Here is a 23,657-nt window from a genome sequence, read left to right as displayed (position 1 = left end):
TTCTCTCCTAATTCCCTATGCTGTTTACTGTGTTTTATTTGAGGTCAGTGAACAGTTGTATTTTTCCTTAAAGTTTCATAGTCCCCTGGTTGTCAAATGTACAAGCCCTGTTTTATACAGAAAATCCAAACCAGAACATTCCAACATCCAGACTTAATTTGCAGCCTCTCTAATGATGGTTGATGTTAATCATAATAAATCAAAAGCACTGTGAGATCCTGAAGTGTCCTGTGAATTACCCAAGAAACAGAAAGTCACATTCTGACCCATTTTTATGACAAAATTATGGTTCATTGGTTCATTCATCTAATGCACACCTACTGTGTGCAAGGCATGTAGTGTTACCCAAGTGGCTGACAGAGAAATATCTGTCACAAATAATAGATTCAAGGAAATTGTGGTTCATAAAAAGATAAAATAGGTGTCCACAATAGTAGCTTAAAGAAGAAAGTCATTTCCCAAGAAATGCTGAGATGTAGAATATGAGCTTTCAGAGGAAGAAAATGTCTGGGGGAAGGAGAGATGAAGGAAGACTTCCCAAAGAGGAGAGAGTTGGCCTGAGTATTTAAGGATGGGTGGTATTGGAATATGCAGAAACAGCATCAAAGAATATCTTGATGGGAAGATCACTAAGCACAAATTCAAGCCAAGGTATTTAAGAAGAAGAGGATGAGGGATACAGGGGTAAATAAGGGAGGGTAGAAATAGATTTGGTGGAAACAATCTTGAATGACAGCTTTATCCCACTGGTTACAGGTAAAATGAGTTCTCCCTCAAGAAATGTAACCTGAAGAGAGACTAGAAGGAACAGAAAGGTCAAAACTCTGTGGTCATCATCCTGAGAGGATGAATTTACATGATCTAAACATTGGATTGTATGTCAACACTCAATTCATCAGAATAATAGGAATTAAAACCACCAATCTGCATCTACTCTGGATAAAGGGAAATTTGCTATAATTGGTGGAGTGTGGGGTAGTGAAAGGTTATATGTCCTGCAAGATGACACCCTTTGGTAAGCTGGAGATATGAATCTAAGCATCACAATAAATTATGCTTCAAGTTACAAACACCTTCACCTTTCATATCCTGATTTACTTTAAACAATTATTTGGTCACCAGCTATGAAAAGATGACATTTCATTAAGCAGGAGAGACTTAAAATGCTAAGTAAGGTATATGAATCTAGAAAAGAGCCCTATGACAATTACAACTGGGAGATGTGTTTAGCTATTGTTGCTGTCATCAAGAATCCCTTCCCACACAGCACAGATAGGGGAGGAATTTAGCTACAGCTGGAAGTAATTTAACCCTTGTTTCCCCTATCTGGCCCATGGGCTAAAAAAGTATTGAGTATTGGTTGCATTTTTTAAAAGAGTGTATGTGACTGAATAAAAATGTCACATATGCTGTTATTTAAAATAGTGGAGTACTTTATTATATTTTGTTTAGCACTTCTGATAACTACTTTTTTCTTTCTTTTTTCCTGTCCTGTTTTTGCATTCCTCATCCTATTCCTCCTCTGCTCAGCATGCTGCTGTTTGTGCCAGAACAATTTTCAGGATTAGGCCCTGAGGTGCCAATTCCCTTTTCAGTAGATTCCCCAACTAACTAGTTAATCTCCAGTTCTCTCATTACTTTCTCCCTTAATGATGATAGGTAGTAGCGTTCTCCAGAGACGATCCTACCAGCATTTATATTTCTTCCGAATTAGAAAAGCAGGCATTTCTCCAGATCATAAAGAATACATTTATTTTAAGGTACAGTGGAGAGAACCCACAGAAATTAAAGTTTGTTTAATGAGAGCTTTAGTAGTTGGCAGACATCCCTGCTTGTGCAGAAGGTCTAAGCTTCGGGATAATGCCAGCTCCAGGTCTTTGTATCCTGCTCCTCTATTCCGATATTCTCCCTGGCCCTTTGGTATTAGACTACAAAACAACTCGCAAGTTCAGAACCAGGGAAAATTCCAAAGACATATTTAATCTCTGTCTGTGACTTTCTGCACCTCTGTCATGCGTTTTGCCTTGAACTTTTTCTCTTGAATTCTCTCCCTCCCCTCCCAATCCATAGCCCTCCTGATATTTTGTGAATCTCTGCATCACTGCCTCTATGTCCTTCTATTGTCTCTAATCTCTTGCATATTTGTTGTCATCTCTGGTTGATTTCAGTGGCTCTACTTAAGTAATCACATCTCCAAGGATTGCTAATCCCTGCTTCAGAGCCACTGTAAACACTGCTGACCATATCCCTGGAGTACACATTATGTTCCCAGGGCTATGTGGCTCCTTGCATATCAGAGCCCAGACACTTCCAAATCAACTCCATGAGGGAGATTTTAAGCCCAAGGTAGAAAAAAGAAAACCCACACCCAGAGAGATCAGAGATTTTCTAGCTAGTAGCAGAATTTGAATTCACCTGTCCCTCATTATTTCTATCTCCCGTAGTCTCACCAGTATGCTTATCTAAGGAGATTTACATCTTAGTTAGCTCAGGTTGCTATAACCACATACCATAAACTGGACGACTTGATACAAGTTTCTCACAGTTGTGGAGGCTGAGGTCTGATATCAGGGTGCCAGTAGGATCAGGCTGTTGGTGAGGGCTCTCTTGGGGGTTTACACTCATCTTTGTATCCTGCCATGGCAAAACAAAAAACAAACAGCTAGGAGCTCTCTGGCCTCTTCTTACAAGGCTCTAATCCCAGTGATGATGGCTCCACCCTCATGACCTAACTTCCTCAAATACTGCCATTCTGGGCATTGGGATTGTAGCGTATAGCATTTGAGGGACTGAAATGTCCACCTCATTGCAATTTCTAACTCTTTTTTTGGAGTCTGAAAAGACAGAATCTCATTGAGGGCATCAAGAAAGGCCAGGGCTTATGAGATTTTTTTATTAGACTGTGGCCTCATCAGTGTGTTTTGGGTCTAGGAAGATTTGGAATCTAGAGACTCCAAAGATCTGGTGGAGGAGAGGGGTCAGTAGTGTGTTAGTAAGGTGGAGCATCTGTTGGTTGTGTGAGGACCTTCTACCCACAAGCCATGAAACAGATTCCCCCTAACTAGAGAGAGAAATAGGCATTAGCTGCCGGGGTCCAGCTCTGCTCCTGACTCCAGCTTCCCACTAATGCAGACTTTGGGAGGCAGCTGGGTCCCTGCCACCCAACGGGAAAGCTGGATTGAGTATCTGGTTTTGCTCTCGCCCAGCCCCAGCAGTTGCAGGCATTTGGGGAGTGAACCAGCAGATAGAAGCTTGATTCTCTCTCCATCTCTCTCTCCTCCTCCTCCTCTCTCTCTCATTTAATTTCTCACAAATGTTAAAAAAAAAAAAAGAACATTTTAGAAGAATACACACAGCAGCTTCCAAAACTGAAGAAATGCATGGAAGCAGCAAGTAGATTCAAGAAGGGCAAGAGCTGGGGGCAGCTCTGGGAATCCAGGTAACAGGCGTCAGCGGATGGTCTTGTTAGGTTGAAACCATGGGATAAATCAGCTCCAAGTTTGTGTTTCTATCTGCTAATGATTCCAAGTTCCTGGAGAGTCCAGTTGGAACATCATGACTGATGGTTATATCAACAAACATAATTGCAAAGTGATTTGAGAATAGTATGCCAGTTATCCCTTTTCTCCTTCCAGCTGATTAAAATGCAGATGTTTTCCAGTCGCTACTCCCCTCCATCAGAGTGGTGCCAGCCCTCACTAGAAGAGTCCTTTCTCTCCACTACCTCCCACATTTCTACCTTTATGTTAACACATGAAGTCTTCCCTCCCACTCACTGTTCCTCTAACTCCCAAAACTCAATGAGGGCCAATTTTTGACCAAGTATTGGGCACAATTTAAAAATGTATGACTAAAACATGCACTATTTCTAAGCTAGTGCCACCATGACTGCTTCAGAAAAACCAGAAAAGGGAGGAATTAAAGATTAAAAAGGCTGCTGAGTGGCTGTATGTACAAGACCCTGTGAAGACAGCTCCTCTCTCCTCATTCCCCCCACCCTCCCTGTTCCACCCTTCATACCTTATACAAGCTTAGTGTTTAGGTACCTTCAGCTACTAACTAGTCAGACCTAATCTTTTGGTTATTTTTTTAATTATTTATTTAAGAGGCAGATAGGAAGACAGAGGGTTTCCTCTCACTGGTTCACTCCCCAAATGCCCATAACATCTGGGGCTAGACTGGGGCCAAAGCCAGGAGCCAGGAACTCAATCTAGGTCTCCCACATGGGTGGAGGGAACTCACTTGAGCCATCATTGCTGTCTCTCAGGGTCTGTGTTAACAGGAAGCTGCAACTGGGACTGAGAGCCAGTTATCAAACTCAGGCACCCTGCTACAAGATGCACACGTTAACCTGCCTCTTATCTGCTAGGCTGGACACCCGCCCCTGACCTAGCCTTCTGAACGTCCCGATTTCTCTGCAAAGAAACAGGAAAGTAAATACATAGCCTTTGTGCTGCTGACCAAACGTGTATTCTCACTAAATGCACTCTGGGGAGATGCACTGTCCCCTCCTTTGATTCTCATCCCCCATGGCCTCTTTGTTCCCAGGAGGGAGGGTTCCTTCCATCTGCTCCCTTCCTTTGTTCTCTATGTTGCAGCCTCCCTTCTTCTTCCTTTCCATCTCGATCCTCTTGGCTTCTTTGCCTTCTTGCTCATCTCCTGTGGAGATAAAAACTAAATCGCAGAAAGCAGCTGCCTGCAGCTTGTTAGACGCCTCCAGAAAGGAGCCCTCCCTGCAAAGATCAAGATGCTTCCCTCCTTTCCTGGCTCCACACCCTCTCTGGGGCACTGGTGGACCCAGAGCCTACAGATTTCCAGGCTTAACCGAGCTGGCTTCCTCGCAGAACCAATTTCTTCATGTATCACCAGGGAAATAAAACCTACCGTGAAAATGATAGTATTGGTTTTCCAGTTTTACTTGACTGGTAATAAAATCGCAGAACCTCTTCTCCTGGAAACAGCCTCCACGTGCGTGGACCACAAATAACACAGGAGAAGGGAAAGTCACACCAGCTGCCCCTCTAATAACGCAAGTCACAGGCCAATTCAAACCCAAGCTCATTTTGTATGTTCCTAAACTCGAAGTAATTTGTGCCAGGTGAGGAGGAGGCAGCAGGGGAAAATGAAAATGTGCTGAAAGTGATCTGCAGAGGAGAAACTCGGGGGGCTTTCTAAACTGAGGCTCAACACAGAGAAATTCTCAAGTAGTAGCAGGAGGGGAATTGTTTAAATGTTGCTGGTAGAGTATATTAAGATGGTCAGTGAATAGGGAACTTAAGTGAAATTGACTGGGGCAGATGAAAAAGCATGCTATTATTCAGTTTAAAATTCAACAATTTTTTAACATTTTGTCACAATCACTTCATAGGTAGATGTTCTATACATACACATATGTACTATTTTCCCTGGGAAACAGAGGGGAACAAGGCTTTAAACCTGGGTTTAATGAGTGTTAAATGAGATGATCTTGCTCATTCGTTGGGAACTATGCTTAAATTTACATTTCTTCAGAGAGAGACATGATTCTTTAAATGTTGACTTCAGGCTTTTGGTTTGTTCTGTTCATCTTTCCAGATAGATCGGTTTATTTTTATCTGGTTCCCTCTACTTCCTTAGTTCTATATCCTGTCTAAAATGAACTAATTGAGCATAGTTTCATGGATCTAAGTCTTACTGTTGCTAGAGACTTACATCACTATTTTTCTTTTTTTAAACTTTACGATTTTTTCAACATTTTGTCATATTCACTTCAGATATAGAAAAAGGCACGTTTTTAAATCAACTCATACCACTAGCTGGTTTTGTGCTCTTGGTTGGTTGCTTAGCCTCTTTGAGCCTTTTTGCTGTTTTGTGGGGAGCAACTCAGACTAGACTAAGTTACTGGAATTAAGACTTATTCTATGCATCTGCTCTCCCACAATATGGCGCTGGGAGAGGAGAAAACAGCTTCTACGCAGCTGCCTCTTGCCAACTTGAGTGATGACCTCCAGGAGTTGATCCTGCTCCTGATTGGAGGAGAGCAGCGTACTCGGCGTGTGGGCAGCCGAGTTGGGATTGGCGGAAGAGGACTATAAAGGAGGAGAGAGACAACATGCACCAGGAACATCTAGGGGGAACATCTATCTGAAGGAACACCTGTGCAGCCCCCGAGAGAGCCAGCCAGTGGTGTGCCGCTCCCCCGCGGAAGTGGGGAATGTGGCAGGGGGAACCGCCCTTCCACGGAGGTGGAAGGGTCGGTAGCCAACCCGGGAAGAACCAGCAGCAAACCCGGGGAGGGCCGAGCAGACAAAAGAACAACGCAGGGTCCTGTGTCGTTCCTCCACGAAGAGGGGGAGCGACACTGTTTGTAGAATGAAGGAGAAGCAAATGTGGAAATGGATGATATCTAATAATATTCTAGTTCTAAAACTCTATAGTAGTAATCAAGACTAGAAGATCTCAAGTGAAGGTACAATGATTTGGAGAACTTTCCCCGTGACCCACTGGAGGGATGATAAGTTTGATGGTTATAACTACACTGAGTCCTCAGCAATTATGTTGTTCCTTTGCAAAATTCTCTGGCTTCTCAATGTTCAAAGAGAGTTAACCCCCTTAACCTTTTATGTGATATGCTGATTCTGGTTCTCCCCTTTCCTACTTCGGCATCCAATAAAACTCTTTTGTTAAGGACTGGCTAGATAATTGTAGGTGTCAAAAAAATTAGGTAGATTAGTATGTAATGACAATCCCTGGATATCACTGCCAGGAGCACCCTGCACAGCACTCAATGGACCTGCCACAGAAGAAAAAATAATAATAAAGAATTTGAAGACCCATAACAAAAGGAATGTTGGAGGCAACCTTGCCCACACAGTAGAAACACCTTCTAAGAATAAATTGAAATTTCATGCCAGTCATTTGTGTATCTGCTCTCACATTTATTCCTTGAATTTCTCTGGCAAATCATATTTCCTAGAACCCCTTACCAAATGTCTTCTCACTGGTATCAGCTCATGGAAGGCACCAGCAGGAAACTGGAGGATAATAGGAAGGGACAAGGGGTAGGTATCTGTCACAGCAGTTGAGACAGCTGCATCCCATCTCAGAATGTCTAGGTTCCAGTTCTGACTTCTCAAGGCCCTTCTGATCAAGTTCCCTGCTCATGTGCATCCCCATGGGAGACCCAGAATAAGCACCAGACTCCTGGACTTGAACTGGGCCCCACCCCAGCTGCTTCAGATGCTTAGGGAGTGAACCAGTGAATGAAATATTTGATTTCTCTCCCCCTTTTCCATCCCTCTGCCCTGAATCTCTGACATTCAAATTAATAGATTAAATTAAATTACATGCTTTTTTAAAAAAATCAGGAAAGGAGAAAGTAGAGTATCTCTCTCTGCCTTGGAGTTAAGGATAAAACTTCATCAGGGAGCTGAGTCTTCTCCGTAATCTAAGCTCCCATCCAGCAGGTCTGACTCTTAGGCTCTGGGGATACCACCTCCTCCCTTTGTTTCTAATTCCAGGGACGGCAGCAGCTTTTAGATATTGCTAATCTTTGAGTTGTCTTACTATGCATCATTGAGATGAGCTCCCCATACCATATTTCTTCTTTTGGACTATCTGTCTGGGCTTTCTCTTTCTGATCTCACCCTAACTGATATGAGGCCCAATTCTGACCATGTACTGACACTAATTACCATCTATATGCAAGAATAGTTTGGGTACAGCTCTAGTAACTTCCCAGGGTTGTTACCTCAAAAAACCCTCTCCAGCTTAGAGAAAGAAACATTGATCATCAGCTCAGTAGTGCCATGATGATGAAGTCAATACTAGTGTCTGGCAGAGCGGAGAAATGGCATTGACAGCAGAACTTTAATGGTTGCCTTTGATTGTAGGTGACCCAGGCATCTCTGCCTGGGAAGAGGAAAGGATTTCAGTGCCCCTAAAAGTCCAAAGGCAAATGTAATTACCACTAAACTTGTCCCCACAAACTATCCTCTCAGCACTATTTCCTGGGGGGAGAAGGGATGTGCACAAGAATTGGCAAAGCACTTAGAAATATTTATATCATCTAATCCTCATATAAAATGCAGATGAACATTTTGGTATTCATGAAAGCTACATGGTAGTGAGCAATATAGGTCAAACCTAAATCCAAGTTTTCAGACTCTAATTTCCATGCTTTCTATTAAGGATCATATGGTAAGTGCCAGTCAGGGATACACTAAGTTGTCAAGAATGTACCCAGAGAAGACAGAATTGCTGCAGGCAAGGCTCAAATTGTATGTGTGTTTAAGCCAACACCTACCATAACAAATTCATTGTGAGCTGTTTACGTCTCAGTATACATTATAAGCTAGACAGCAAGGCCAAGTATTAGTTTAATAACTTCAGCATCTGTCAGAACCTGAGATCTAGTAAGTGTCCAATACACATTTGTTTGCTAAACAGATGAATGAGGACTAAGCAAACCACTAACTGGGCCAAAACAAATATGATGCCCTGTTAGAATGGCTTTCATAAAGAAATCAAAAAACAACAATGCTGGCGAGGATGTGGGGGAAAAGGTACACTTTTCCCACTGTTGATGAGAATGTAAGCTGGTAAAGCCACTATGAAAGACAGTATAGAGATACCTCAGAAACCTGAATATAAACCTCCCATATGAACCACCCAACCCACTCTTGGGAATCCATCCAAGGGAAATGAAATCAGCATATGAAAGAGCTATCTGTACCTCCGTGTTTTTCACAGCTCAATTCACTATAGCAAAGACATGGAATCAACCTAAATGCCCACCAACTGAAGATTAGATAAACAAATTATGGGACATGTACACCATGAAATACTACACAGTAGTTTTTTGTTTTTTTTTTTTTAAAGGAAATCTGTTCATTTGCAACAAAATGGAAAACATCATACTTAGTGAAATAAGCCAGCCTAAAGGACCAATACTATATGTTCTCCCTGACCTGTGATAACTAATAGAGCATCTAAAGGCAACCCTGTAGAAGTGAAATTGACACTTTGAGAAGCAATGACACTGAACAGCCCCTGCCTTGACTGTTGAGGATCAGTTTTGGTATTTTTACTTTTTTTCCTTTCTTTTATCTTATTTTACTTACCCTTTTTTTCTTTCACACTAAACATTGAACTCTTTACTTAACATAGAGTTAACCATATGTGTATAAAGTTAATTGAAAATAGATCTTAGTTAAAAATAAGAGAATAAGAGAGGGAAGAGGAATAGGGTGGGAATGTGAATGGGATGGTAGGAACAGAGGGAAGAATTACCATGATCCTAAAGTTGTAGTTGTGAAATGTATGAAGTTTGTAACTGTAAAGCAGTATAGTTCTGCATACATTCCTACAGACTTACTTCTAAGGATACAGCTTAAAAACTTGCCATGGGACTCCAAATCCCCTTAAGCTGGGTGATAAAAATAGCATTCTAAGTGCTATAGAGATCATATGGATAGGATTACGTGTTAAAGTGATAATATAGATATGATCAAGTGTTAATGTGATCATATAAATAGGACTGTTTGGTAATAATAATAGAATTAAAAAGGTGTGAACACTCCAACATGGGAAACAGTCCATACAGCAGACTCATAGAAAGACAATTGCCTTAAGTAGCACTACGACCCATAATCAACCCTGAAGGCATTCTGGTTTGGCTGAAAAGCCCAGAGAAGCATTTCAGGCATGGAAAGTTAAGACACTGAGGCAAAAAATGTTCTACGTGAAGAACCCCTGTGGGCGAGACCCCAGTGAAAAGCAGCAGCCACCAGAGAAGGATGTACTTTCCTCTGAAGGGAGGAGAGAGCTTCCACTTTGCCTATGGCCTTGTGTAAATACTGAAGGAGCTGTGGATCCAAAAGGCTTCCATAGCCTAGCAGCTTTTGTCAAGAGCCTCGGGTGATAACTGATGTCATACATAAGAGTGTTAATTGTTAAATTAACAACAGGAGTCACTGTGCACTAACTTCCCATGCAGGACCTCTGTCCCCAAAGAGTTGTATTACGAGACCTAATAGTAAAACTTGTTCTCAAAGAATTACTTTGTTTTAGTGTATTAAGTAGAGGATATTCTTATGTCACATAAATTATAGCTATGTCTAAGTGCTCACAAAAGATGTATCATTCATGGTTTCCTCGTTAAAGATAATTAAGTTTCTAAAAAAAACAAAAGTGAAATTATCATCAAGATGCAATGACTTGCAGCAGCCCTTGTCTGGGTTGTTGAGGAACAGTTTTGGTTTTTTTTGTTTTTTTTTTTTTTTAGTTTTTTTTTTTTTTAGGTTTTTTTTTGTTTGTTTGTTTTCTCTCTTTTCCTTTTTCTTCTTCATACAAATTGCTGAACTCTTTATCTAGAATAGAGTTAATATTCTGTGTATAAAGTTAAATGAAAATAGATCTTAGTAAAAAACAAGACTGGGGCATGGAGGGGCCAGTGCTGTGGTGCAGCAGGTTAAAGCCCTGGCCTGAAGCGCCAGCATCCCATACGGGCACTGGTTCTAGTCCTGGCTGCTCCTCTTCCGATCCAGCTCTCTGCAATGGCCTGGGAAAGCAGTAGAAGATGGCCCAAGTGCTTAGGCCCCTGCACCCACGTGGGTGTCCTGGAAGAAGCTCCTGGCTCCTGGCTCCAGATCGGTGTAGCTCTGGCCGTTGCAGCCATCTGGGGAGTGAACCAGGAAATGGAAGACCTCTCTCTCTGTCTCTCTCTGTAACTCTTTCAAATAAATAAAACAAATCTTAAAAAAAAAAAAAAAAAAACTGGGAACAGGAGAGGGAAGAGGAAGAGGGGTAGGAATGTGGGTGGGAAGAATTACTATGTTCCTAAAGTTGTATTTATGCAATTCATGTGAATAAATAAATAAACAAATATGATGCACCTGAACTCAGTACCTGATAAAGAAGTCAATCATAAGTAGCCCGTGTAGGAGGGAGTGGCTTCCTATATGGTTAAGCTGTAGGAAGTAATTTAAGAGTTCCACCAATACCTCCTCATAGGACTAGGATTCAAGCCTAAGAGTTCCAATCCTCTGGTCTTTGAGAGTCTCTATGGCAAAACAAGTGTCTCTGAGACTGGGCATAATGATGAACTTGATTTAAAAAGAAAATAGGGTAGCTTTCTGAGTAGGCCTATCTGAGTATTTGCCCTACAGATGAACTTAGTACACACATGAAAATAATGTATGCAATAGTTTATGCAACAATATTCTTAACAGCAAACAACTGGAATCACTCTGGGTGTCCATCTATAGGGGATTGATTGAATAAACTGCAAGTTTTCTGTGCTTTTGCAAGAATGAATGAAGACACCCTATTGATTTAGAATCATTTCTGGGATACATTATGAAGGGGAACAAGAAACAAGACAGAGACTGTATCTACTGTGTTAACTTTTGTGTAAGAAAATGTATGTAATAAAAATGTCTATTCTTATCTGCTTTGTTTATACAGAGTGGCCCAGGAATGCACAAGAAACCAATAAAAATGTTTGCCTGCAGGGAACAAGAGTGGAGGGAATGACATGGGTGAAAATGTGCTGACATCAAGACTTCTTAATACGTAGCTAATGAATTCAGTTTGAGCTTTGAACATTGAAATGTATCACCTAATTAAAATATTTATTTTTTGAAAATTTTATTTGCTTGAAAGATAGATGGCAGAGATAGACAAAAAAGATCTTCCATTTGCTTCCAAATGCCCACAACAGCTGGCACAGGGCTGGGCTGAAGCCAGAAACCCGGAACTCAATCCAGGTTTCCCATGAGGGTACAGGGACCCAGTTACTTGAGCCATCACCTGCTGTGTCCCAGGGTGTGCATTAGCAGGAAGCTGGGTCAGAGGTGGAGCCAGGACACAAATCTAAGCACTCAAATATGGAATTCAGGCATCGCAAGCAGCATCTTAACCAGTACAGCAAATACTCATCCCCTAATTTAATTTAATTTAAAAGAGAGGGTCCCAAAAGGAAGTGGGGAAATGCCAAGGACAAACTGTAGCATTCCAGATCTTTCCCTTCCTTAGCCTCCCAGAAATATAAAATGACCAAGTCCCACAAGAGTTCTGCTATAGTCCTGCTGCAGCACTTGTAAATCTAATGCTGTAGCCACTGCCCCTTCCTCAGTGATCGCTGGGTATCCCCCGACACCGGATTGTTAATTCCTAGAGAGCAGAGTTCATGACTGACTCCTCTTTTTCATCCTCATAGTGGCAGGCATCTAAAAGTACTCTCAAAATAAATAAATCTCTGTTAAATGGAATTGAATTTTTCCTACTGCCAAGTCTAATTCCGCCTTCAAAATCCTGAACAAGAGCCAGGGATTTCTCCTTCCATCTCCTCAAAAAGCATTTGAGAATCTGTTTAGTAAGGGTACACTTGGCTTTGGAAACGGTTTTCACAGCCCCCATAATCAGTAGGAGGTAGTCTTTCTACTCACTGTCAGGCAGCGTTGGCAGGGGGTATGGGCACCCATAGTGGATAAAGGGGCAGGTGAAATGGAAACTCTTCTAAGGTACACATTTGTCCACAAGTCTCGAAGTGGGAATTCTGAATTAGCTTCCAATAGGCACCATTACTGAGGGCATGTTGAGAGCTTTGCTCCTAATATGAAGAGTTGATGTAACTCGGGTTTTGTCTAGACAGATGTGCTGTCTAAAAAGAGTCTCTCCAGTGAATGGATTCAGGCATCCAGGAGTGTGTGCATGTGTCTGTATTCACTCAGGGACTCATTGACTATGTACCACATACCAGGGAGAATATAAAGCACTGAGATTTCAACAATGATTCCTGCAGGTTGTGCTGAAAGTCAGGTAGTTGTAGCAGAATCAACAATAATCAATCCATTCATATTCTCAACCAGTACCTAAGTCTACAGAAAGCAAACCCAGTTACTCCCTCAGCATATGGGTTTGTTGGGGCTAGGTGGAGCAGCAGGGCTCCCAATGAATGTCATGGGATTTAAGACAGGGTTCCAAATAGAAACCCAGTCATATGAACTTACCATGGCAGTGGCCAAAAAAGAGCAAAGACTTGATGGGCATGTGATTGCCCATAGCTTACAATCAAACCCCTGATGTATGACAGCAAATATGAGACTCCACCATCTGGAAGACTAGGCTGCCTATATCCTCTGGTAGGGATTGGCTCAAGTACTGGACATGTCTGAGTCCCCATGTGGCAAACCCTGAGAGAAGCAGGGTGGGCAAAGAAAGCTGTAGGGTACTAACACACATTCACATTTTATGTATAAGACTGGCAAAGCTCCCTCCCCTCATGTCTCATGCTGCCTCTCTGTGCCCAGGCTGTTCCATTAAAATTTCTCTGGTTTTATATTCATAAATACAGTTATGGGGCAGGGATGTGCTGTAGAGTACCCCTACCTTACAGCTCAGCCTAGGACACTTTCAAGAGTTTCACAATTATGCTGTGAGCTTTCTAATAGGTCTTCTAACCTAGAAAACAGGAAGTCTAGAACAGTTATCAGAAATTACCAGAATCTTTCAACTTTCAAAATCTTGACAGCACAGAAGACTGAACACGTTGTAGTGACTTGGTCACTAGTTGGCCAAGTGGACTTCAGGATATCACTTGACTCCTGATTTTTCCTGTGTCAAATGGGAGTGTCCATGCCTGTTTTGCCTTATAAGGAACAAAATAGGTATGATGCAAAAGTAGTCCAAATAGGGATAAACACCATACAAACTTGTGAGCATTTTTAATTATTGTAGTTGTAAATTATATAAAAATAAGGCTATCTAGAATTCATCTGGTAAGATTTTCATTGTAGAATCAAGGCAGGTGCCCCAGGAGATGGGTGACAGAACATGGTTTGGATGTTTTTAAAAGCTGCTCTGTGGGGCCAGCGCTGTGGTGTAGCAGGTGAAACCACTGCCTGCAGTGCCGGCATCCTATATGGGCTCCAGTTCAAGTCTGGGCTGTTCCACCTCTGATCCAGCTCTCTGCTATAGCCTGGGAGAGCAGAAGAAGATGAACCAAGTCCTTGGACCCTACACCACGTGGGAGACCCAAAAGAAGCTCCTGGCTTCAGATCCGCACAGCTCTGGCCAGCTGGGGAGGGGCCTAGCAGATAGAAGACACCTCCATCCCTCCCCCTCCCTCCCTCCCTCCCTCTCCCTCTCCCTCTCTCTCTCTCTCTCTGCCTCTCCTCTCTGCCTCTCCTTCTCTCTGTGTGTAACTCTGAATTTCAAATAAATAAATAAATCTTTTTTTAAAAAGCTGCTTTGCTCATTTTCTGTGACAATAATAGATGGCTTTTGAACTAGAATCTCTTCCCATGGTAAAGATTTTCATTTTCAGATGAGACACAAGAATAAGACATAATAATAGTCAGTGTGCAAGGCTGAGGCAATTCTGACTGCTTAGCTACTTCTGAATATTTCTGAATTTAGCTCAACTCACCACTTTCAAAGTGTCTGCAGATAAGAGGTACAAACACATCACTGGCTCAGAAAATGACTTCAGAAATAATCAAAACATTACATGCAGTATTAAGAAAAATTTAGAGATTCTCTTGGAATAGCTAGTGATTTATGAATAATTTTCAAAACGCAAATGCAGAATAATTGATATTGTGGCAAAAAGATGTCTGCCTTCATCATGCTGGGATGAGCTTCTACCTCCACATGGTCCTCTGCTGCAGTCTTGGGCCTGCAGTCATCATTTCTCTTAATTTATTCAGCAATTTTTATTGAAACCTGCTGGGCTCCATGCACTGTTCCAAGTGATGAGAATTCAGCAATGAACACAACAAAATATCTACCCTCATGAAGCTTAAATTCATGTAGGAGAGAGGCCGGCTCCGCGGCTCACTAGGCTAATCCTCTGCCTTGCGGCACCGGCACACCGGGTTCTAGTCCCGGTCAGGGCGCCGGATTCTGTCCCGGTTGCCCCTCTTCCAGGCCAGCTCTCTGCTGTGGCCAGGGAGTGCAGTGGAGGATGGCCCAAGTGCTTGGGCCCTGCACCCCATGGGAGACCAGGAGAAGTACCTGGCTCCTGCCATCGGATCAGCGCAGTGCGCCAGCCGCAGCACACTGGCCGCGGCGGCCATTGGAGGGTGAACCAACGGCAAAGGAAGACCTTTCTCTCTGTCTCTCTCTCTCTCTCTCTATCCACTCTGCCTGCCAAAAAAAAAAAAAAAAAAAAATTCATGTAGGAGAGAAAGCATAAAGAAGCAAATATTTACTACAATGCTTTGTAAAGATAAATGCTATGGGGCCAGCATTGTTAAGATGCCACCTGTGACACAAGGATCCCATATATGCGTAGTTCAAGTCCTGGCTGCTCCATTTCTGATCCAGCTCCCTGCTGGGAAAGCAGCAGAAGATGGCCCAAGTGCTTGGGCCCCTGCAACTCAAGTTCCTGGCTCCTAGCTTGCGGCCATTTGGAAACTGAACCAGGAAATGGAAGATCTCCCTCCCTCCCTCCCTCTCTTCTCTCTCCTCTCCTCTCCCTCTCCCTCTCCCTCTCCTTCTCTCTCTCTCTCTCTCTCTCTCTCTCTCTCTCTCTCGTGTGTGTGTGTGTCCTTCTCTCCCTAACTCTTCTTTCAAATAAATAAATGATTTTTTAAAAAATAAGATAAATGCCATATAAAAGATAAATGCCATATAAAACACTACAGAGCAGGGAGAGAGAAAGTGAAGGAGGGCTATGTTAGAAATAGGTGTCATTGAAAGTTTCTCTGAAGAGCTGATATGTGAACAAAAGAAGTGAAGGTGGGGCAGGTGTTTGGCACAATGGTAAAGACATCCCTCGAGATGCCAGCATTCCATGCTGGAGTGCCTGTGTTAAAGTTCCAGCTCCACTCCCACTCCCACTCCAAATTCCAGTTTTCTGCTAATGTGCACCCTGCATGGCTTAAGCAGGTGGGTATCTGTCATCCACTTGGAAGACCTAGACTGAGTTCTGGGTTCCTGGTTTGGCCTAGTCCACCCCTGGATGCTGTAAGTATTTGCATGTGAATAAGTGGATAGAGATTCTCTCCCTCTCCCTCCTTTTAATTTTTTTTTAAATACAGACAGACAACTGATTTTTTTAAAAAGAAGAAATGAGGAACTGAGTCATAGCAGGAGGTTCCATGTGACTAATAGAAACATGTCATCTCAAGACAAAAAAGGGACAATAAACACGTTATCAAAAAAATGTTGATCACAGACCTGCTGCCATTACCAGAGATGGCTGGCGATGTCCACTTGAAGCTGGGCTTCTTCCCTGGCTCCTCTGCCACCACCATGAGAAGACTGGTTCCTGGGTAGCTGCTGCCCCTTCTGCTGAGCCCCTCAATGAAATCACATGGAGCTGACCTGAATCTGCCTTTAGGACAGGGGCCAATCCAGGCAGACCTGCAGCAGCTGGAAGCAGAGCACAAAGCCAAACTCAGCCTACACTACCTAATCCTCTGCCAGTTAATAGATATGTTAGCAGAAAAATAAATGACATTTATTTGAGGCCCCTGGACTTCAGGGTGGTTTGTTTCTCAGCGAACTATTACACTGTAGCAGACAGTGTTAAGTCCTAAGACAAACAACGAAGCGGCAGTATCCAACAGAGAGATAATGCGGTCAGGATCATCAGGGGAGATATCAACAAGGGGACAAGGCTCTCAAAACTCTGGAGGACGGCTGGCGCCGTGGCTCACTTGGCTAATCCTCTGCCTGAGGCACCGGCACACTGTGTTCTAGTCCCGGTCAGGGTGCTGGATTCTGTCCTGGTTGCTCCTCTTCCAGTCCAGCTCTCTGCTGTGGCCCAGAAGGCAGTGGAGGATGGCCCAAGTGCTTGGGTCCTGCACCCGCATGGGAGACCAGGAGGAAGCACCTGGCTCCTGGCTTCGGATTGGCGCAGCATGCCACCGTGGTGGCCATTTGGGGTGGGGTGAACCAACGGAAGGAAGATCTTTCTCTCTGTCTCTCCCTCTGACTGTCTAACTCTGCCTGTAAAAAAGAAAAAAAAAAAACACACACCTCTGGAGGAAATCTGACTCAGAACACTCAGAACATACTGGAGGTGGAACATTCCAAGATGTGAGAAAAGCAGGTGAGACCTTGAGGCAGGAGTGGGTGCCAGACTTTCACAAGCAGCCAGAAAGCCAGAGCAACTGGAACAGAGTAAGCACAAGAGGACACCTTATGTAGGGACTTTTGGGCCCCTTAGGTAGATTGAAGCAAAGGAGTGGCATAATGAGACTTAATAATGAAAGGATTCCTGAGTCTTCTGTGCTATGCATGGTTTTTGGAGAGACCTGAATAAATAGGTACAGAGGGATTGGTGGGGAGTTTCTTTTTCTTTTTATTTTTTGACAGGCAGAGTTAGACAGTGAGAGAGAGAGAGAGAGAAAGGTCTTCCTTCTGTTGGTTCACCCCCCAAATGGCAGTTATGGCCAACGTACTGTGCCGATCTGAAGCCAAGAGCCAGGTGCTTCTCCTGGTCTCCCATGCGGGTGCAGGGCCCAAAGACCTGGGCCATCCTCCACTGCACTCCCGGGCCACAGCAGAGAGCTGGCCTGGAAGAGGGGCAACCAGGACAGAATCCGGCGCCCCAACCGGGACTAGAACCCAGTGTGCCGGCGCCACAGGCAGAGGATTAGTCTAGTGAGCCGTGGCGCCGGCCAGGAGGTTCTTCTAATACCCAAGAGAAAGCAGAGGCAGCCTGCATGAGGGTGGTAGCCACAGGAGTAGTGTGAAGATCTGGGATACAGTTTGAATTAATAACTAAGGAAATTTCCAGTTTTTTTCCAAAGTGGAATGCAAGAGGCTCCAGGAATGACTCCAAAGTTTATGTCCTCAATCAGAAAGCTGGAGTTAGCATCTTCTAAGATCAGGAAGACTTTCAAAGCAGCAAGTGTTGGGGAGAAGATCTTAGCCTTCTGGAGTTGAGCATATCAAACAAGCTGTCCATTGCTCATCTAATGGGAATATCATGGGGGCAGTTGGAGGTTTGTAATGAAAATACTAACTGCAGAATCACTGACATCCAAATTAACTTTTTTCTCATGTCAATAAGGATCTGAGAAATCATTTGCAAGGGAGGAGAGACCAAAATGGAAAACTGATATCTTCCAAAGCAGAACTGCTAATGTTTCTATAGGACCTTCTCCAAATAAAAAACAGTTATGATGTTGCTCAGTTTTGCTCTCTCCTTCCCTGCCATTGGATTGGCCTGGGATTGCCTTCCCATCTGCCACATCTCAATGAGTTTCCACCCTGTCGACCAAAGCAAAGCCTGAGAGTCAGAGGAGTTTCTGTGTGGATGAGAGACGCACACTGCCTGACTTCTCACACCTTATTACTTAGGGCTGATATATGAGGCATATGGTGTTCTATTAAGAGGGAAGAAAAGACACTGATCCTGCCACGATTGGAGCTAGAGAGAGGGAATGGAACTTCTCTGACTTCACCACCACCTTGAACAGGTGCCATGTCAAACTACAGATGCAGCCTGCTCTGGCTTCATCTGGCCAAACCTTTAATGGAGTAGAGGATGATAAACTAACACACAAAGCAACATTGCCCTATTTCAAAGGTTGCCCTATTTTTAAAGAGTGATGCTCTTCTACCGAGCAGAGACACAGTGCTTAGAAATCAATAGAGAAAATGTAAGTGGAAAACCCATGGCATCAAATGACAACTTCAAAATAAATGCGCACAGGTTGTAAAATCACTACAAACATGAGTGTTCAATGCCTCAAAGCAAGTTTTCAACCTCAATTCCCTTTTGCTGTGCTTCTTGCCAATCTATAGCCAAAATACTTCAGCCCCATAAACTCCGAAGTATTTTGATTTAGTTTTTAAAACTTTTGTGACCCAAAAAACTAACAAGGGCAGCTGGGAGCAAAAACTGACACTTTGACAATCAAAAACAGGTTAAGAACGTGGGCTTAGGAGCAGGACAGTGAACACAAACTCGATGTAGGGACTGTAAAGCCATGGAGATTGGCTCAGAAGAGGAAGGTCCGTGACACATGGAAGACTTGAGACATAAAGATGTCAGGCCAGATTGGAATTACCATTGACAGGCCTCACAACAACCGTTAGCACTACTGTAAGCTGGAGAGCTTGTCCATTTTTCTTTCACTTTGGGACAATGGGAGGCATTAAGGTGCATGGTTGTACTCATCTATTGTGGTCTTTGGCTGCTCCTAAATTATATTGGAATCCACACAGGCCTGGTACATCAAGGAGCCACACCTGGGATCCTCAGTGGCTTGGGATTTCTGGTGCACATGGGAGTAAAGGATTGTACTTAACTCCCGAGAATATATCACAACTGTGGTGCAAAATTACAGGTGTGATGTGCAAGGGCCCCAGTGCACAAATGCACATCAGGTGTATTTCCTCAAGCCTTTGCCTTTATAAAATTAAACCCCAATAAAGAAAATTCAACAACCCTTGGGGCATTCGGATCTGGCTAAAAGGCCCATGAGAGTCTCACAGGCAAGGAAAGCCAAGACACTGTGGCAAAAATGACCTGAATGAAAGATCTGGGTGAACAAGATTCCAGCAGAAAGAACAGGCCATCAAAGAAGGAGGCACCTTTCTCTGAAGGGAGGAAGGAACCCCCACTGTGATATGGCCTTGACTAAACAAGTTCAGAGTTGGTGAACTCAAGGGGCTTCCATAGCCTTGACAGCTCATGGCAAGAGCCTCGGGTGATTACTGACGTCATAAATAAGAGTGCCAATTGTTAAATCAACAACGGGAGTCATTGCTCCCCACACAGGATCTCTGTCCTTAATGTGTTTTACTATGAGTTAATGATAAAACTACTAGTCGAACAGTACTCTATATCTTGTGCAGTTGTGTGGGTGCAATCTGTTGAAATCTTTGCTTAGTATATACTAAGTTGATCTTCTGTATATAAAGCTAATTGAAAATGAATCTCGATAAAGAGTGGGATGGGAGAGGGAGTGGGAGATGGGATGGCTGTGGGTAGGAGGGAGGTTAGGGGGGAAAGCCACAACAATGCAAAAGTTGCACTTTGTAAATTTACATTTATTAAATAAAAAAAAGAAGATTCAAAAACGCAGCCCAACAGACCCCAGAGCATTTTACAGGGATTATTTCAGTCATTTCTCTGGCCAGCAGAATGGGGGGAATACGGGATGGGAAAGGCAAATAAAAGCCCCGGTTGCGATGGCTTTTAAGAGTGAAAAGAATACAGAGAGAAAGAGAAGGCAGACCAGAGGCCAGCAGGTGAAAGCCTGGGGACACAGAATTCAATTCAGCAAAGGAAGAAAGCGTTTCCTGGCAGAAATGCTCGACAGAGGAACGGAGTTTCTCTAAAAGCAGAGAACAAAATTGCTGAGAGTGTGTTTCTTTCTTCCTCTCTTGCCTTTTGGAATAGACAAAAATATATTGAGAAAACTCTATCATATGCCAGTCTCTGTGCTTTGATCTGTATTAGGCTGTGTCTCTATATCTGTTCCCCCTACTGGATGTTTGAACCATTTGCATTTCTATCTATGCTCTTCTCCCAGTCCTGAGCATGTTCAGTAAACATGCCAACTGGAGAGGAGGAAGAAGGAAGGAAAACATACTCAGACTTCCTGACTGGGGAGATGCCTGGCCTAGTTGAAACTCTACTGATTCCATTTACATTAGCCAAGGAGCTATGGAATCCACTGTCTTTAAATTTTTGTTTGTTTATTTTATTTGAAAGGCAGAGAGAAAGACAGGGGCTGACATTGTGGCACAGAGGGTTAAGCTGCCATCTTCAATGCCAATATCCTATATTAATACCAGTTCTGGCTGCTTCACTTCCCATCCAGCTCCCTGCTGATGGACCTGGGAGAACAGGGAAAGATGATGCAAGTACTGTGTGGGAGACCTGGATGGAGTTCCTGGCTCCTGGATTTACTGTGGCCAAGCCCCAGCTGGTGCAGCCATTTGGGGAATGAGCCAGTGGATAAAAGGTATCTCTCTCTCCTTCTTTCTTTGTAACTTTGCCTTTCAAATAAATAAATAAATAAATTGAGAGAGAGAGAGAGAGAGAGAGAGAGACAGACAAGACAAGACAAGACAAGACAAGACAAGAAATCTCTCATTAACTCGTTCAATTCCCAAGTGCCTACAAAAGCCAGGACTGGACCAGCCCAAAGGCAGGGACCCAAGTCCTTCAGCCATCATCTGCTACCTTCTGAGGTGTGCATTAGCAGGAGGCTAGAATTGGAAGCAGAGCCAGGACTTAAACACCTGCCCCAAGTCCATTGTTTCAAAATAAAAAACATGAAAGTAGAATACTCTCATCCCATCCCACAAACTTTGTTCATACTCAGTTCATCCTCTGTCTACCCAAGCAAGAAGAGTGTTTTCTATTTGCCACACTTGAAAAGATTAGGCAGAGAAAGACCTTGCTTTTTGTGTTTTTGGTTTTTTTTTTTTCTTTTTGGACAGGCAGAGTGGACAGTGAGAGAGAGAGACAGAGAAAAAGGTCTTCCTTTGCCGTTGGTTCACCCTCCAATGGCTGCCGCGGCTGGCACACTGCAGCCGGCGCGCTGCGCTGATCCGATGGCAGGAGCCGGTACTTATCCTGGTCTTCCATGGGGTGCAGGGCCCAAGCACTTGGGCCATCTTCTACTGCACTCCCTGGCCACAGCAGAGAGCTGGCCTGGAAGAGGGGCAACCGGGACAGAATCTGGCACCCCGACCAGGACTAGAACCCCATGTGCTGGCGCCGCAAGGCGGAGGATTAGCCTAGTGAGCCGCGGCGCCGGCCAGAGAAAGACCTTATATTGTCAGTTCATGAGAATGGCTCCAAGCACAACCCCTCAAAAAATCAGTGGGGCTTTCCTGTGCCTGTTTTCCTCTTCAAACCACTGCATCTCTCAGGACAGAAAAGGGCTTCTTCATTTAGAGCAAGGCTGCCCTTCCCAATTCTTTACCAAGCAATGGAGAATGAACCCCAGTGAGACCAGAAATCCACAGATTCACATATGCCAGTCTTTAAGACCTTCTGTTACAAGCTCCATATTTTATAGTCCTTGTGACGGTGGTCCAGGGCAAGGCACTGTCCCCATGCCATGGCAAGATTCTGTATGCAAACAACTGGGGCAAAAATAATTACATCACACCCTGTCTCGTAATCCCCTGCTTCTTGCCAGCATTTCCACTGTTTTCACCTCTCCACATGTGCTTCTTGGGAGTGTTCCTCTGCCAAGAAGTGTCAACTGCAGAACCTGCTGGTGGTAAGCAGGGGCAGGCAGTGATGAGGTAGATGCTGAAGTGAAGAATACCCTCTTGACCTCAACACCATTAGCAGCACTGGCAAGCAAGAGAAGTGGGGAGAAGTCCAGGTTAATTGGCCAGAACTGCTATGCTGCAAGCAAGCAATGGTAGTGATGAGTGTGATTCCTGTCACTCAGGCTTGTTTCCTCTTATCCTATCTGTGTGGCATCCCCCACCTCAAACGAAAATGGTCTCCTCTTAGCCCATCACAGCTTCCCCAGAACATACCTGCCTAACTAGGCCATTACTGGACTCATTGCCTCACCCTCAGCAATCATTTTTACTTAAAATCATCTCTACTTTCCAACCAGGTTATTAACCATCACTGCTGAGAGCAGGCTGGCTGCTAAATTAGCTGGTACTCACTGTCCCTGTACTCCTTCTGTTTCCCTTCTATCACTTAAAACACGGGAAAGTGAATGAGCATTTACTGACACAGGGCATCCACGAAGTCACATCTGCAGATCCACTCCCCACCCCAGTTTCTTTTCCAAGGCTGGATAATGTTGGCTGTGGGCATGAATATGTCTTTCTGTGCAATTAGCATTAACAAAGTAATGAACAATGAATATTTCTCTGCCTTTTCAGGGTCATCCAAATGATGCTTTCAAAACTGAAATATCCCTTAATGCATCGCTTTGTATTATGTGTCTATTGTAGGTGAAAGAAAATTTTCCTGGACAATAAATCTCTTCAAAGATTTTAACTTGTGTTGTAAAAATTTCTATTCCCCACCCTCATTCCCAGCTTAGATAGGACTGATTCGAGAAAGAGAAGGGAAGAATCCTGGATTCTGTTCTAGGTGCTATTCATTATAAAAGGGAAAGGGGAGTATGTATCCAATATGAAGTGAGCTATCTGGGATTGATGTTGTGGCACAGAAAGTTAAGCTGCTACCTGCCATGCAGCCATCCCATATGAGCAATAGTTCAAGTCCCAGCTGCTCCACTTCCTATCCTACTCCCTGTAATGCATCCAGGAAATCAGCAGAAGATTTTCCAAGTCCTTGGGCCCCTGCCACACACATAGAAGACCTGGAGGGAGATTCAGGCTCTGGGCTTCCACCTGGCTCAGGTCCAGACATTGTGGCCATTTATGGGAGTGAACCAGTGTGTAACTCTGTCTTTCAAGTAAATAAATAAATCATAAAAAAGGAGGGGGAAGAGAGAGAAGAGAAGAGAAGAGAAGAGAAGAGAAGAGAAGAGAAGAGAAGAGAAGAGAAGAGAAGAGAAGAGAAGAGAAGAGAAGAGAAGAGAAGAGAAGAGAAGAGAAGAGAAGAGAAGAGAAGAGAAAGAGGGAGGGAGGAAGGAAGGGAGGGCGGGCGGGCAGGCGGGCAAGCCATACCATCCAGATCTTATGGAAATGAGACATAGAACAATTTCCTTTAACTCTCCTGTAAAAGCAGGAGTTTTACAAACTCTTTGGATATA

At 43.6% G+C, this 23,657-nt stretch overlaps 1 long non-coding RNA gene across 6 annotated transcripts in view; it reads right to left on the bottom strand.

Moving 5' to 3' along the window:
- LOC149124729 (uncharacterized) overlaps positions 1–23,657 on the bottom strand; it is a 315,134-nt gene that overhangs the window by 206,495 nt on the left and 84,982 nt on the right. Inside the window, exons 3-4 of one of the 6 annotated variants that reach the window (XR_016213780.1) lie at positions 16,165–16,359; positions 2,511–2,634 (exon numbers count right to left, since the gene is read on the bottom strand). The exons of 2 other annotated variants lie outside the window; for them this stretch is intronic. This is a non-coding gene — a long non-coding RNA (uncharacterized LOC149124729). Of the gene's footprint in view, positions 1–2,510; positions 2,635–16,164; positions 16,360–21,450; positions 22,264–23,657 lie in introns of those variants that run through there. 3 more of the 6 variants (XR_016213782.1, XR_016213779.1, XR_016213783.1) reach the window with 3 other exon arrangements.

Source organism: Oryctolagus cuniculus, chromosome 9, assembly GCF_051225735.1.
Source record: "Oryctolagus cuniculus isolate XC-2025 breed Fujian yellow rabbit chromosome 9, ASM5122573v1, whole genome shotgun sequence".
Lineage (NCBI taxonomy): Eukaryota > Metazoa > Chordata > Mammalia > Lagomorpha > Leporidae > Oryctolagus > Oryctolagus cuniculus.
Note: the sequence above shows the minus strand (reverse complement) of the source record. Positions and strands in the feature narration are given on the sequence as shown.